We start from the raw sequence: 16,713 nt of genomic DNA on the forward strand, positions 1-16,713 counted from the left end.
CTAAATTCCGCCTTTCCGACAGAGGAGCGAGGTGGCAGCTTGCGTTTCTCCACTGCATGCTTGAAAGGCCTTTATCCGTTTCCTCTACTGCCCATGATGACTTCACAGTTCCCCAAGTTTCCAGACAGCAGAAATCAGATTTAAAACCAGTAAAAACATGGAATAAAGGTTCAAATGGCTCTCCCTTTCTGTCCGTTTAAACAGAAACATCCCTGACTATAAATCATCTCCCCAAGTTCCTCGATGACCAACAGCGAGGAAGTAATGATGCATTTCAACAGGCACAACATGGGAGAGGCCGTGAGCAAAAGCCGGACGCACAGTGACTCGGTTTGAAGGAGAACGTGGTAAAGAACTAACGTGATTATATCATTTTTTTTTTTTTGATACAGGGTCTTGCTCTGTTGCCCAGGCTGGAGTGCAGCGGCATGATCTCAGCTCACTGCAACCTCCGCCTCCCAGGCTCCAGGATCCTCCCACCTCAGCCTCCAAAGCAGCTGCGACCGCAGGTACCCGCCACTGCACCCAGTCAATTTTCGCATCTTCAGTAGAGACGGGTTCCCATGTCGGCCAGGCTGGTCTCGAACTCTTGGACTCAAGCGATTCGCCCACTTTGGCCTCCCAAAGTGCTGGGTTTACAGGTGTGAACCACCACGCCCAGTCCATTCTTCCCCTTTAGCCAGGGAAAAAAATTACACAATGAAAGGAATACCCCAAATCTTACCACCACTTTTCCCAAAAAGCGACCAGAATCGAGGGGAAAAAACACAGAATCAGTTAACTCCTAGGAAGGGCATTTTTATGAATCTAAGCAGGGGCTTTCCTGTGTTCTCAAGGCCACGGGTGAGCGGTGGCCTCCGCGGGGTGCGCTGTGTGGGAGACGCTCTCTGGATGGAGTGAAGTGCTCTATCCGGCCTTTTCTTTGGAAACATGGGCCATCTGAGAAGGCGAGCTAAGGCCTCAGGTGGGCACGGTCTCTGCAGCCCTAGCTTCATTTCCTTCAGTCTGGGGGGCTCTCCTGCACAACAGGGCTTGGCCTGGAGGGACCCACCCTGCGCAGGTGGGCACCGCCTGGCTACGGCATCAGGGAAGTTCTGGGCAGGCAGGCGCAGCCCGACTGGACTGCTCAGCTCCTCAGCTGCAAAGGGAAAACCCAGAGCCACCCCCTGACAAGCCTGCTGCTGCTGATGGGGGAGGATCCTTGACCAGCACTGGCTGGAAAACAGGGCCACATCCAGAAGGGACAAGGCGCATGCAAACTCCTTCTGACGAGGGGTCTGCATCCCATTCATGCACACAGACTCATTTAAGGTTGCAAAATAAGAGACAGCATGACCTGAATGGGAGCAAATCTAACGGACATAAACTCAAAAAGATGATGCCTAAGTAGAAAAGTCGTGATTCCACGCCAGACCCCTGAAACCAGGCGGAATGAACGCTGAGCTGCAGCCCTCAGGAGGCCGGGGTGAAGAGGAAGCTGACGTCTCACTGGAGGACGCCTCCCGGCACCGGGCCGGCCGACTGCACAGATGGGCACCAGAGGATCATTAAGGGTCAGCCAGAGCCTGCTCGGCAAAACCGACCCCCCGCCACCACCTCATGGGCTGATCCTCAGACAGCGGTGGGACACACTCAACACTGTCCTGACACGGATGTGTGGCCAGGACGGCAGCCACCTTCTCCCAGGACAACACTGTGCCTCTCACCCTCCGTGGGATGGAAGGATGGGTGGTTTTCTAGGAAGTGCACATGGCGGTTCTAACGGGTGCCAAGCTAAATGGCAAGGCGCCGTTGTGAAAATCACCCACACCTCGGCGCTCAGCTCTGGGCTGCTGCTGATGGGAAGCTAGGAGCCCCAGCATGGGGCCAGGAACGTGGCTGTGAGAGGCTGCGCTCAGAGGCCCAGCCAGTCCCACACACTGTGCATCATGCCCCGACAGGTCAACAGCGGGGTCTGCATGGACTCGGGAACAGATGAAAAAACACGATGTTCCCTCTGGGACGTCTTGTAGTGAAGTCTCGAGAGCAGATCAGGTCCCTCCAGGCACATGGTGTGGTCCTGGGCAGGTCAGCACGTGCCCTCCAAATGTCCCTGTGGCATACAGGCTTGTATTCGTTCTGTGAATTAAGCCTAGAAATGTGCACTCAACTCACAGCATCTGAAGCCAAACCTGGTTGGGCTTTGGAGAAAATACTCGTTCATTAAGTTTCCTTCAGTCACCTTCAAAACCGTAAAAACCCATCTCCAGGGAGGCCATGCTTGGTGAGCACAGCCGAGGGGCCGTAAGAATTCCCACAGGTGAGCGACCCAGGCAGAGCAAGGAGCGCTCACGGGGCCTCCAGAACTGAAACGTCACTTGGGGCCAAATGAACAGAACAAGCAGCTGAAGTGTGGATCAACCATGGCTATTTCTTTACGTTCACCGCTTCAGTGATTTTCTGTCAAAAAATGCTAACAAGCACGAAAGTCCTTAAGAGCTTTACAATCTTTCAGTTTGCTCACCAATACATTTCGTGCGGCGTGTTTGCTTCCCGGGCGGCGGGTGACACAGCACTCGATCACGCCTGTCGGCCGCCTGATGGATCGGCCAACCACGAGGCACCCTGGCCCAGCCTCTGCCAAAGAGCCTGTTAACAGATTTCCCACCCGGGGAGAGGCCTGATGTGAGCACAGCCCTGCCCGGCTCGCGGCTCACCCCCAGGGTGTGGATCTGCTCACAGAGCACCAGGGCTCTGTGCCGCGGGCGCCCCAGAAGGCGAGGAACGCGTAACACTCGAGGCCGTGCAGACGGCTCCCACAGGCACACGACACGACCCACTGCAAACCAACGCCAGCCAGACGCCAGAAGACGGCACCTGCCGGCTCAGAGTGTAGAGGAAGTACAGGTGACATCAACCAAAATCACCCACCCAGTGGGAATAATGTTACATTCAAAATCAATAAAGCTTTATTTAACCTAAAGAAAGTCTTTTTGGCCAGGTGCACTGGCTCACACCTGTAATCCCAGCATTTTGAGAGGCCAAGGCAGAAGGATCACTTGAGGCCAGGTGCTGGAGACCAGCCTGGGTAACATAGTGACACCCAATAAACAATTTTTTTTTAGCCAGGCGTGGTGGTGCGCACCTGTATCCCCAGCTACTTGGGAAGAAGCTGAGGCCACAGGATCACTTGAGCCCAGGAGATCAAGGCTGCAGTTAGCCACAATCACACTACTGCATGCCAGCCTGGGCGACAGAGTGACATCCTGTCTCAAAATAAAGTAAGATGTAACGAGAAGAGAGTCTTTCCGACTTTATGTGGCATACGGAGATGTGCATGTGACGTGGAACACTGCTCACACTCTGCCGCTGTTTCCTGTGGCACGCTGGGTTTCCTCAGCGGGAACACACAGAGGGAGGTGCACAGTCTGCTCGCGGAGCCAGCTGGTGACGGAAGAACTTCCCTTCCCAATTAAATCATCTGCAGTTTGACCACCCACAGGCCACCCAGCACACGACTAGATTTTCTTTCTAGAGTGCTAAGATACGTGTAAGTGGCACTGACAGACCCGCACCCATGTGAAGTGTGTGTAACTGGATGAATCCTGACACATCTACACCACGAAACCATCGCTGCAACCGGACGACAAACATGCCTGTCGCTCCAGAAGGTTCCCTGGGTCCCTTCATCTCTGGACACAATTTACACTTGGCTCTGGATTGTGTTTGCTCAATTATAGTACAAACCGGTGGGAGCGGAGACCAGGCTGGAGCGGGAGACGCAGGCTTCATCCCAGGACTGTCTGCCATTCCACCCGGCATCCTCATCTGGGCCAACGTGTGGGGTCGACCGTTCTCCCTCCTGGGCTTGACCTGACTTCTCTTTAGTGCTCATCAGGATCCCTCCAGCCCCCACCCAACCCCTTCCCTGGGAAACCACTCTGTGTTCTGTCGTTACAGACCGTTTGCATTTCTCAGAACATGATATACCTGAAATCATATGGAACGCACTTTTTTGGGTTCGGTCTGGATTCTCCTGCCCACCATCAATACAGCGACAATCAACCTGCCATCGTGTGCACGGACAGTCCCCTCCATCCACCACGGAGTGCTGCCGAGGCCTGTCCCACTCAGCCACCGTGGCCGTCTGCGCCGCTGACAGATGTTGGCTATTCTGAATAAAGCTGCTACGAACATTCTGTCTTTGTGTGGAATGTGCTTTCAGCCCTCTTAAGTGAATACCAAGGAGGGAAATGGCTGGGTCATAGGGTGTGTGTACTTTTAACTTTTTTTTTTAGCCCTCCACGTTTTCCCACGTGGTTCCGTGACCGTATGTTTTCCCACGTGGTTCCGTGACCATATGTTTTCCCACGTGGTTCCGTGACCGTATGTTTTCCCACGTGGTTCCGTGACCGTATGTTTTCCCACGTGGTTCCGTGACCGTACATTTCTACCACGAACACGGGAGCCCCAGAGCTGCCACAGCCTCACCAGCACTTGATACAGTCAGTCTTTATAGGTCCAATTGACTGTTTTCTTTTTATAGTGGTTTCTGCTTTTTGTGTCATATTTAAAGAAGTCCTACGTGATCTTGTGGAAGCTGCACAGTTCTAGCTCTTATGCTAGGTCCATGGTCCAGTTCAACTTAAATGTTTATATGTTTTCAAGTAACAGCTGAAATGAATTTTTTGCAAACAGCCATCTAATTGCTACAGCACCATTTGTTGAAAAGACCATTCACTGACTGTTGAAGTCTACTGGTAACCCCTGTCAAAAATTAATGGAGGGCCTATTTCTAGATTCTCCATTACCTCTGCGACCTGTTTATCTGGTTTTGTGCCAACGCTACACTGTTTTGATCATTGGGATTTATAAGAAGTCTTAATCAGGCAGGATAAGGACTCCATCTTTATTCATGTTCAAAGTTATTTTGACCCATTCTAATTCCTTTACATTTCAACATATATTTTAGAACCAGCTTGATTTCCACCAAAAAAAGAGTCTGCTCAGATTCTGATGAGTAATGCACTGAATCTTTACATCAATGTAGAGAGAAAGGACACCTTACAATACTGAGTCTTCCGATCCATGAACATAGTATATCTCTCCATTTATTTAGATCTTATTTAATTTCTCTGAGCAATATGTTGCAGCTCTCAATATACAGGTCTTACATATCTTGACCTAATTTATTCCTAAATATTTCATATTTTTGATGCCATTATAAATGGCAATGTTATTTAAATTTCAATTTCCAACTGCATCATTTACACGTTGATAGCTCACAAGCCACTAACTACATAACAAGATTTTGAAGATGTAAACATTTTTATGTTAGGAATTCCCTTCTGACTATTCATAAAAACACTTCATTTTGCCTATTTTTTCTTCCTGAAGGTGGTATTGTCCCCATTACTGTCAATGTAGGCAATTCAGTAAAGTTGTTTTTTTTTAAAGATGGATTTTTGCTCTTGTTGCCCAGGCTGGAGTGCAATGGCACGGTTTTGGCTCACTGCAACCTCTGCCTCCCAGGTTCAAGTGATTCTCCTGCCTCGGCCTCTTGAGTAGCTGGGATTACAGGCATGCACCACCACACCCAGCTAATTTTTCTGTATTTTTAGCAGAGACAGGGTTTCTTCATGTCAGTCAGGTTGGTCTCGAACTCCCGACCTCAGGCGATCTGCCTGCCTCGGCCTCCCAAAGTGCTGGGATTACAGGTGTGAGCCACCTCGCCTGGCCAAAGTCGATCCTGAGCACCAACTCACACTTAGTGCTGGACTGTGCTTTCCACACATGAGCTCTGCAGGGCACACTATGGAAACGGCAGCTCCTGTCCTCTTCAGTCTCCTCGTTTCCAGAGGCAATTACTTGCTTTTGGTTCTTTACTTTTGGTACTTATGTCCACACCTCTAAAGCTTATATTGACACTTCTTGATTTTCCAGTTTTCAACACTCCTTTTCCATTTTCCATGGTGGAAGACGAGGATTCAACTACTTTCCACCGTCTTTCCCGTCACTCAGTGTCACACACTCCATCTCTGACCCCACCCCTCAATATAACATTTTCACTTAAATCAATAATCAGTATTTACATCATTAGAACTTGAAAATGTTCTTTGCAACAAAATTACTCATTATATTGTGATGGCTTTTCATGAACAGCGTTTTGTTTTCCACCAAGTTCATTACTGCCTTCTTTCCCATTAACGACATTTGTTAACTGGGGATTCTGCTGGCTGAGAGTTGGCAAGCAGTGTTTCGAAAAGGCATCAACTCTTCACACCCAGGAAGCGACCCCACACTCCCACCACCAGGAGACAAGCAGACTGAGGCTCATAGTGCGGAAAACCAACATTCACGGTCTGCACTCTGGCACCCACGGGCCTCTTTGCACAGACCACGCCCCCTACGAGAATGATCCTCCTGCTCATCCTTCAGGGATCCCCGGAACAGCCTGCTCTTGGTTCCTGTCTCCGTCGGGCCCGGGCTCTCTGCTCTCATGCAGGAACTCTGCTCCCAGCCCATACCCCACTTCAGGCTCTTTCCACACTTCCTCACTGTGTGTTCGTGTATGTGTTCCCTTGTGTCCCTAACTCCACGAGGGCAGAGTGTGAGAAGACACTGTGTGCCACGTGGGTGGAGCATAAAAACACCCTGTGTGAGAACGTGCTGTGTGAGAACGTGCTGTGTGTTGTGTGTCACTGGAGAGTGAGAAGGTGCTGTGTGTCTGCACTGTGTGAGATCGTGCCACGTATCATGTGTCAGCAGAGTGTGAGAACATGCCATGTGTCCTGTGGTGGAGCGTGGCAGTGTGCCGTGTGTCCCGTGGCGGAGCATCAGAGTGCGCCGTGTGTCCCGTGGCGGGGCGTGAGAGTGCGCCGTGTGTCCCGTGGCGGGGCGTGAGAGTGCGCCGTGTGTCCCGTGGCGGGGCGTGGGAGTGCGCCATGTGTCACGTGGCGGGGCGTGGGAGTGCGCCGTGTGTCACGTGGCGGGGCGTGGGAGTGCGCCGTGTGTCACGTGGCGGGGCGTGGGAGTGCCCCGTGTGTCCTGTGGTGGGGCGTGAGAGTGCGCCGTGTGTCCTGTGGCGGGGCGTGAGAGTGTGCCGTGTGTCCTGTGGCGGGGCGTGAGAGTGTGCCGTGTGTCCTGTGGCGGGGCGTGAGAGTGCACCGTGTGTCTTGTGGTGGGGCGTGAGAGTGCGCCGTGTGTCCTGTGGTGGAGCGTGAGAGTGCGCCGTGTGTCCTGTGGTGGAGCGTGAGAGTGTGCCGTGTGTCCTGTGGTGGAGCATGAGAGTGTGCCGTGTGTCCTGTGGTGGAGCATGGGAGTGTGCTGTGTCGTGTCGGTGGAGTGTGAGAAGGTGCTGTGTCATGTGTCATGTGCCGCATCACAGGGAATATGCCACGTCCCGTGTTGTGCGTCATGTGTCAGGAGCCGCGGGTTTCTGGAGCCCAGCTGATAGTGAGGGTCCTGCCATGCACGTCTGGCTGTGTGATGAGGCACGGGACCTCTCCGTGCTCCACCTCCCAGAAGGACAGGCAGCCATGAAGCCGTGCAGACCTGACTCAGGACAGTGCTGGTTGGGGGTGAGAGTGGAGGGCCCCAGTCAGGGGCAGGCAAGGTCTGCCATGTGGGCAGACCAAGGTCTTCTCCTGACCTGGCCCTCACTGTGGGCCTGCACGCAGAGGCCTCCTCTGCAGGGGACGGTGTGCACCAGCCACAACACCCAGTGCAGCATACACGTGGAGGTGCAGCAACTGGGCCAGGGCGTGCCGAGTGGATCGGCTGCCATCCCGTGGGGTCCGCTGTCTGAGACAGAACACTGGATAACCTGGGCACGGTCATCCTTCACCCTTGGCTTAGACAGCATTCACCTCCAGACCAGCGTCCACGAATGCACCCCACGTGGACGTCATGGCCAGCACTGCCCACCACTCCCACCTCACCCAGAGGGAGGGAATCCCTCTGCCCATGGTCCCACGGCCAGACGGTCAGGACCAGCCCCTGAGCTATGGACCCACAGCAGCCTTTCCAGTTCTGGACTCTTCCAAGGCTGCTCTCTGTAAGGCGCCTTTCCCATTGCCCCAGCTCCTGATGGGACTTCCTGCTTCCTCAGCCCCAGGCCTCAGTCCGAACCCCTCTGCATCTGCCCGGAGGTGTGGAGGACACTGGCGTGGGGAGTGGCGCCCGCAGAGCCAGGGACCCGCTTGGGCCTCTAGGCCGCTCATCCCCAAGGCCCAGGTCATCAGCCACGGCGGCTGGCAGCTTCCGTGGTGGACGGCAGGAGGAGCTCCCAGGCAACCTCTGAGCGCCCACGAGGAAGCGCAGATGCTGGTGGTGCCTGTCTTTTCAAGATGCCACAGCCCCCGCACCTTCCACCCTCCTGCCAGACGCATGGAGCCACAGGGAGCAGCCAGCGGCCTCGGCAGTCTCGCTGATCTTCCGAAAGGAAAGCTTCTCAGGAGACATACAACCCATACAACATACAACCCGGCCTCCCTGGAGCCCAGGGGGCCTAGGGCATCCATGCCCACACACCGCCACGGACACTGGAGGCCAACGGACTCAGCCCTGGGTAAACAGACCAACAGGCATCAAGGCTGCACCCCAAGGCCCGGCCTACAGCCGGGAAACGCCCCGTCTCCTTAGAATGCGAGGAGCCGCCACGAAATGAACCTCGTGGCAATTGTTTCTCCATGTTTGATAGCCCACTGCCAGCTCATCTGTTAGAGGGAAATAAAAAAGTCAAGCCTAAATGTACAAAAAATCATGATGGAAGTCCTAAAGAAAGCGGGGCACTGCAAGCTGATTGAGTCAAAAATCAATCAGTCAATGAGGGAGTGGATTAGGAGCACCTCATAAGCCCCAAAGAGATAATTTGCCCAAACACTGGGATTTCACAGTGGAGGACCAAATTCCAACACTTTTAGGAAGTAAATAATGAAAAATCAATTCAAAGAAAAAACAGATCGAGAACCCTGGATTCTGACACATTTATTGCTGAATACCATTTCTCGGCTGACCCGAAAACTTCGGAAGGTGTTTATTTACTTTCAACACCTTCCCGAGATCAATATTTTTAATTTGGATCCGAGTTATTATTTTTCACATCACAGCAGCGGGGAGCGGAGTAAAGTGGCTCATATTTTAGTGCTAAAAAGATCGATACGACAGTTTCACCTTCACTGCAGCCCCGGCCGCACATCATCGCGTCCCGCGGGGCTGCAGGTGCCGGGGCCGGGGAGCAGGTCATTACCTGCCCGCTGAGCAGACAGCCGTGATTTAGCGGAGCACGAAGGGCCCAGTGCCCTCAGGAAACCAATCTCGCCCCCTCTCACTTCATCATGCCCATCCTGTCTCAGGCAGGTGAGGAGGGGCGAGCCCCAGGGCAGGGCTGGAGCCCGAGGGCAGATGAGCTTCCCAGAGGAATGCCCTCATCATAAACGCATTTCCCTTTCCTTCCCTTTTCCTGGATCAAAGAACATCCGTAAACTCCATCAATTTTCCATAAATTCCCCCTAAAGTCTTATTTAGGAGAACAGAGGGGAAGGGGGCGCTCACGGAGCAGGAGGGACAGGGGAAGCAGGAGGGACAGGGGAAGCAGCAGAGCCTCTCGCCGGAAGGAGCGGGCCTCCCACTCCTGGGCACTGCTGGGTACTGGGACCCCTACCCCAAGAGCACCTGGGCCACTGCCTGGGGGCCGTGCCAAGAGCCTGCCTCTCCACACTCCAGAGCTGGGGTGGGGGCTGTGAGCTGCCGTGACCAGCACCTGCGAGGGGCCGCGCCCCACCTCGTTCTCCACAGGCCCCACTCGGGGGAGGCAGGCCCTGCCGTGCAGGAGGTCTGGGCGCCTGGAAAGCCTAGAAGCCACCAAAGCGCAGGCAGAGTCCACTATGGCCACACTTCGGGTCACTCGTGGCTCCAGCAGACACCTGCCCTCTGAGAAGCAGGAGCGGCAGTAGGGGCTGGGGAGGGAGCCCTGGCTGGTGACCAGCGGCCGGGGGCTGTGGCCATCCTGCCCCGTCGGCCTTGCGGGCCCACGGTTCTGCTCCCAGTTCAGGAGCCTCAAGTGAGCGGGCGGCGTGGCTTGGCACGGCTTAGCAAGTGCACAGGGCCGTCCTGGCCGAGGCAGCCTCCTGCCTATGGGGCCGCTCCACACGGAGGCCTCCTCCATGAGCTCGGACTCCACGAGCTCGCTCACCACCTTGGCCTGCTGCTGCCCCAGGCCCATCTAGGTCATCCGGACCCAGGCTCAGGCCGGCCTGAGTCCCCACACGGCCCTGTAGCTGCTGTCTCACCAGAGACCCCTGGCACATGGGATCCCACAGACCCTCACACGCACCATCTGGGCTGAGTGCCCAGGCTGCGGAGCCCTGCTGCCCAGCGAAGGGGAACATGCCCCTGAGCCAGCGGGCAGCTGTGGAGAGGCGAGGGTCTGCACTGCCCTGGGCCCCTGGAAACTGTCTCCAGGCGTTGCCGGTGGAAAGTCATCGCAGAAGCGAGGGGCAGCCCGCTTGGCACTCTCCAGGGTGGTGCACCTGCTGTAGCAGGGTGGCTGCACCCCCAGCCCCGCCTTCTGTCTGCTGTGTGGCACAGAGGGGCTCAGGCAAGAGGTGAAGTGAGGTGGCCCACACAGCCACTCCTGTCCCCACTGCTCCTCCAACCCCCTCTTCTGCTGACTCCTTGACTCCAGCTGGAGTCCTGTGCAGCAGGTGCCTTCCTGAGCAGGGGGACCCTCCGAGGAGCAGGCTCTCTGAGCAGCCACGGCTGCCGGGAGCAGAGGTGTCCTTGGAAACAGTGTGTCTGCCAGGCTGCACCGTCTCAGCCCTCTCCTGAAGCTGTCTCGATTATATCAGCAGATAACCCCTCCTGCTCCGACTTTAAGCCATTTTTCAGGCATGGTTTCTCCAGACTTCCTCTGGGTGGGTGGATGAAGGAGACTGCATGGAGAGAGGGCTTTCCTCTAGTACCCTGACCCCACTTGCACCCTTCCCTCCAGAAGCCATGGCTTTCAGAAGGGTCAGGACAGCCCTGGGCATGGGCCCCAGCAGCGCTCCCAGCTCCCAGCAGGAAAGCTACTCAAGCAGCCAAGGCTTTGAAAGGCCATGGTCGGTGCCGAAGGCTTTGAGAGGCCACAGTCAGTGCTGGGGGGCCTCGAAGAACCTGCTGCTGGTGCCCACGCCAGGCCCTCCCAGCCCCACCAGCCTGTGTGGGACCCATTCCCGGCCAGCTGCATGCTTCAGTGTGACTAGAGCCCAGGACACAGGCTGGGACCCACACTCAGGCCACTGTAGCCCCACACAGCCTCGCCAGGAGGGGCCGGTGACAAGCCAGCACCATGGATGCCAAGTTGCCAGGCTGAGATGGGAGAGTGGGGTGGCCTGGGCCCCTACCAGGCCCCACGCAAAGTCACTCAAAGTCACTCAAATAAATATGCGCCCCTCCCCATTCCTCCTCTGGGCTTCCCAGGTAGGTCAAATCCCCCGCAAAGCACAGCGATGGGCCCCCACCTCTCACCCTGCAGGACTCCACTCCTGTGGTGAAGTTCAACGAAAATAAATCTGCAACATCTTCCTCAGAGAGCCCTCCTGAAGCTGGAGCACAGGGAAGCCATTCCCCTGCATCCTCTCACCGAGTCCAGGCTTTCCAGGCACTGAGGGATGAGTTCTCAGGGCTCCCTGTGAGCCCAGCTGATGAGACACGGGATTTCTGTGCTGCTGGAGCTCTGGATCAACAGACACTGGGCAGCCCCGGAAAGCCTCACCCAGGCACCTCTTCAGTGTCGAGGCCCATGTGGGTGGGCGCCCAGCGGTAGCTGAGAAGCTTCTCTGGGTACCAGTGTGGTACTGAGACCTCCACGGGGGGTGTCCTCCAAGCCCCTGCTCCAGCGCTGGAGGTGGACACGTGTTCCCAGGGGTAGAGATGCCAGGCTGAAACCAGGAGCAGGGGCTCTGGCGAAGGCGCTCCAGGGACGAGGCACCCGGACCGCCCAGCACTCAGGCGTCCTCCAGCCTGGCACGAGTCACTGTCCCGTCCTCCATGCAGGCACAGAGCTTGAGTGTCAGCCCGGCACCTGCTGGGGCCCTCTGCCCTGAGCTGGGCCCACCTCACCTGGCAGGACTGCTGCAGTCTGTCCCAAGGGCTCACGGTGGGCGGGATGTCTGCTTCCTCCTCCTCCTTGGAACTGAGGTTTCTCTGAACTGTTTTTGTAGAAATTGGTTTTCTGACGAAGTCATGGGAAGCACGAAGCAAATGCCAAGCACGCCCAGGGTGGCCACTGCGGGGAGGAGGGTCCGGGCACCATGGACCCCGGGGCATGTGTGTTCGCTCAGGCCACCCGGCCCGCTCGAGTTCACCCCCACCAGTGCTGTCAATCTGTGTGAGGAGGAATATTTCAGACATGTCCCTGGGAACGGGACGGGGCCGGGACTCACAGTGCTGATGCCAGAACACGCAAGACGACAGCCTCTGAAGGAACCGACTTCCCACGCTTGACTTTCCCGCAAAACACGCAGGAGCCACCTGGCCCACGGCAACAGGCCTGGGAGGGGACGCTGCCCCGAGAGCGGCCGGCCAGAGATGAGTTTGCCTCCTCGGCCTCTGTGCAGACCCGATGAGTCCCCCGGTCACGCTCGTGCCCATGCATTATGGTTCTTACAAACAAACAAACAAAAAATCCTTTTTTCTGAGATGGAGTCTTGCTCTTGTTGCCCAGGCTGGAGCGCAATGGCGCCATCTCGGCTCACTGAAGCCTACCCCTCCCGGGCGCCACTCGGCTAACTCTTTATATTTTTAGTAGAGACAGGGTTTCACCGTGACGGTCAGGCTGGTCTCAAACTCCTGACCTCGTGATCCACCCATCTTGGCTTCCAAAAGTGCTGGGATGACAGGCGTGAGTCACTGCTCCAGGCCTAATATCATCATTTTTTAAGCATAAAAGTTGCCTTCAGAGCATCTCCGGTAGGAAACTCGCAGGTGCTGCATGGGCGCCATCTCCTGGTGGCAACGGGCATCTGCAGGCTGCCTGCAGCCCCTCGCGCCCCCCCACAGGCTCACGCGCCAGGAACGGCTTCAGGTCCAACCGCCTTCTGGGAACAGGCCACTATATTCTGATCCCTATTAATACCCATGACAGCATTTATGTACAAGATAAATTCATTTCAATTTCCTTTTTCAATTAATGGCCTATTATTTGAACCAGACTCAGCTAAAAATATTGCTCCAATACCATCAATCTTGTAAAATTAAATTTTCCTCCCTCTGACAGCCGGAGGGCAAGCGGCTGGGGCAGGAGGGTGGTTGTCTGGCTGGTCACTGCTGCCCAGCTCTGCCCAAGACCCTGGGGGGGTCGGGTCCCGCCACCCAGACACCCCCAGCCCAGCAAAGACCAGGACATGGAGGCGGCCAGTGGGTCGGCCAGCCCAGACTCAGTGACAAGACAGGGATGACAGGCCACCCTGGTGCCAGTTCTGGCACTGAGCTCCCGACTGGGGATCTGGGGCATCCTGGACCGTCCCACCTGCCAGGCAAGGCTGCCCTCCACCATCCACCTGGCCTAAAGCCTCGCTCAGGACCGTGCCTGGAGAGGCAAGCCGGGGCTGGAGCCCGCTGAGCTGAAGGGTGGCAGAGGCACCGGGAGCTCCCGCCACGGCCCACTTTCCTGAGAGCAGGCTGGGACCCACTCCCACTCCCACGCCTTATCCTGTCCCATTTTCTAGAAACTCCCGCTGTGAGGGTGACTGGAGGAACAGCCTCAGGACCGAAGACCCGGTACGGCTGCCTCTGGGTGGCTCGCTCAGCGGCCCTGGTGCCCTGCACCCTGGCTTCAGAGATCTCAGAGACTGAACTGGAAAGCGCACCGAAGAATGGGCTGACGTGCCGTCACTCTCAAGCACTTTGAGGCACCCAGTGCACGGTGGCTTCTGGGGTGGGGGGACCCGGCCCAGCGCCTGCGCTTCCTCCCCTGCCGGACGTCTTTCCTTTTACAGCTGGGGTCTGGCTCTCCTCGCTGAAGGCTGCCGCAGAATCTGCAGCAGGTGCAGACTACTTTGGCATCTCACAAATTCTGAAGGTTTGAGCTGTTCACATAATTTAAAATATTTTCTAATTTGACTCGGGGTTATTAATAAACAATTTCCAAATATTTGAGGCTTTTCCATAAATCCTTATTTGCTTCTAATTTAATTCCTTTTGGTGAAGGAATGTGTGTGTATCATTTCTGTCCCACAGAGGCGGAGGTGAGGTCTTTCTGGAACCAGACCCGTGCTGTGGTGACTGCTCTGCTGGAACCGCCCAGGGTCAGAAGGGAGAACAACCCGAGCTCGTCCGGGGCTGGCACAGCCTGTGCCCAAAGCCAGGTGTAGACGCCCGGATGCGCACACCAGCCAGGGCCTCGGGTGGACCTGAACCCCCAAGCACAGGCCGCTCCGGAGCCACCTGGAAAACCCTGACAACAGCCAGATGTGGACAGCGGTCACAGCCCCCAGGGGTCTGAAGAAGGTTTCCTGAGGCTTTCGCCTCAGTGCAAGACGTTTTGGTGGAAATGACAGCCGTCCCTCCGTCCAGCCCGCACGCACTTCACTCCCAGGTCCCTTGGTCAGGCTTGGGCAGACTGAGAGGTCTGCTTTGGCCAGGGTCCAGCACGCAGGTGCCTTCTGTCTGTGGCTGTGTCCACCGCTGCTCTGGCTGGAGAGCCCCCGACACCAAGGGGGCGGAGCCCCTCAGCCCTAACAACGCCCCTGGTTCCGAGGTCGCTTTGATAAGGATACAGGCACGCCTACTTTCTCCTGACTACTGTTTAGTAAGGTACATCTTCCTCCCTCCCTTCACCTTCAAAATACCTGTGTCTTTATATCTAAAGGAAGCTGGGAAGAGCTGAGGGACGGTCCCCATGAGGAGGAGGTGGCCGGGAACTGCCACAGACGAGTCTCTCACGGCAGGGTGGCACGCAGAGGCAGGGAGCAGAGACCCACTCTTCCGAGGACGATGGTGGCCAGGCAATCCGACTTTGGCGTGTGTTGGTATGTTTATTCGGCTTGAAGCTCGTTGTGGTATTTGGATCTGTTGTAAGTTTTATGAACGCGGACTTGACTTCTGTAAGCACTGCCCCGTCTGCTTCCTCTTCTGCTCCTGCTGGGCCTCCGGCCACACGTGTTAGGACGCCTGGTATTCACGGTGATCTCTATCAACTTTCTGGTCCTTCTCTGTTTCACAGTGAGTCGTGTTTGTGGCCGTCTTCAAGTCCAATCCCCTTCTCTTTTCTCCTGCGATGTCTAACCTGCTGCTTTTTCAGCTTTCTTTTTCATCTGAATAAGCCCCGCTTGGGAAGCACAGGAAGTCGGGTCATGGCAGAGGAGAGTGAGAGGTCAAGGAAGCTGCCTCTTCAGGGAGAGGACGGCAGAGCTGAGAGGATGGAGCCGGCAGGGAGGAGGGACCACAGTGGGAGAGGGAGGAGGGCCGACAGGAGGACTCCACCCTGAGCATGGGGATGAGGGCCTCGGCTGCGGTTCGAGTAGGCCCCGTGGCCTCCATGTGCCCCACAGAGCAGGAGCGGCCCCCTGCATGCGGTAGGAGAGGCCTGAGGTCTGAGGCTGGGAGCAGCTGCTCGATAGCGTGAGGGACAGAGGCCGAACGTGGGATTCCTGGGGTTTGTGCAGACTCCACTATGGCTGGGGCCACGCACGGCAGCTGTGTGAGTATCTCAGGGACAGGGACACTGAGTAACTGGCACTAGACGCCCAAATGCCAAGCTTGTGAGATGGCCCTTGAACCCAAAGAGCAATAAGAGTCCCACCTGCAGGGCAGGGGAGCACTGGCATACGACACCCTCAGCACTGCCGCCCACAGGCGCGCACCTGGGAGAGGGCAGATGAACAAGGGCCTGTCACACAGCAGCGGAATCACGGCTGGTGGGCGCTGATGCTGGGGACAGAAGGCCAGGAGATGGACCCGGGTCAAGGAGACCTAGGGCCTCCCCAGAGACGGGGGAGATGGACCCAGGCCAGGGGACCCAGGGCCTCCCCAGAGACGGGGGAGACGGACCCAGGACAAGGGGCCCAGGGCGTAAAGACGGAATCTAAGATGTGGGTCTCTGAACCAACAGCAATTTATTTACAACCTGCAGAGCGTCCCTTCCTCTGAGGCGCTTCCGGCCCCTTCCCAGACACCTGGTACCTTTGTCTCTGTGGCTGACACATACCCCGGGGCCACCATCTCACGTGTCTACCTGATGGGGGACCGCAGAGGAGGTACAGGTCTTTGGGACAGGTCTTTCCCAGCCCTGTGAAAGGCTATGTCTCCCTCCCCTGCACTCACCCCAGGAACAGCCTCTCTGGAGGTGGGACACCGCCCCAGCCCCACACGCTCAGGGCTCAGGAAGGGATGGGCCAAGCCAAGCCGGAGCCCAGCGTGGCTGGCGACAGTGGCTCTCGGAGCAGATTGCGGCTGCCATCCAGCCTCTCATCTAAACACCTGGAACCCCAGACTCCCTCTTTCACACACACTGAGGCCCCGGGCCCCTCCCGGGCTGTCACTTCCCAACTCCTGCTTGGGCTCGGTCCGGAGCCCCAGGACCCCGTGCGTGCCAGGCCACCTTCCCTGCCAGGCTGGCCCTGGGCTCAGACCACCCAGCAAACCACCAAGCAGGCTGCAGGAGTGCCAGGTAGGGCGGCAGAAGCGAGGCTCAGGGCGGGGAGCACCCCGACCCCCTCTCCGTTTACACAGGCAAAGGGCTGGCCCCTG

At 56.6% G+C, this 16,713-nt stretch overlaps 1 protein-coding gene across 4 annotated transcripts in view; it reads right to left on the reverse strand.

The window, feature by feature from the left end:
• INPP5A (inositol polyphosphate-5-phosphatase A) overlaps positions 1-16,713 on the reverse strand; it is a 252,619-nt gene that overhangs the window by 112,355 nt on the left and 123,551 nt on the right. The window lies entirely within an intron of this gene.

The sequence above is a fragment of the Aotus nancymaae genome, unplaced genomic scaffold, assembly GCF_030222135.1.
Source record: "Aotus nancymaae isolate 86718 unplaced genomic scaffold, 86718_ANA_hifiasm-v0.15.2.pri h1tg000193l, whole genome shotgun sequence".
NCBI classification, from domain to species: Eukaryota; Metazoa; Chordata; class Mammalia; order Primates; family Aotidae; genus Aotus; species Aotus nancymaae.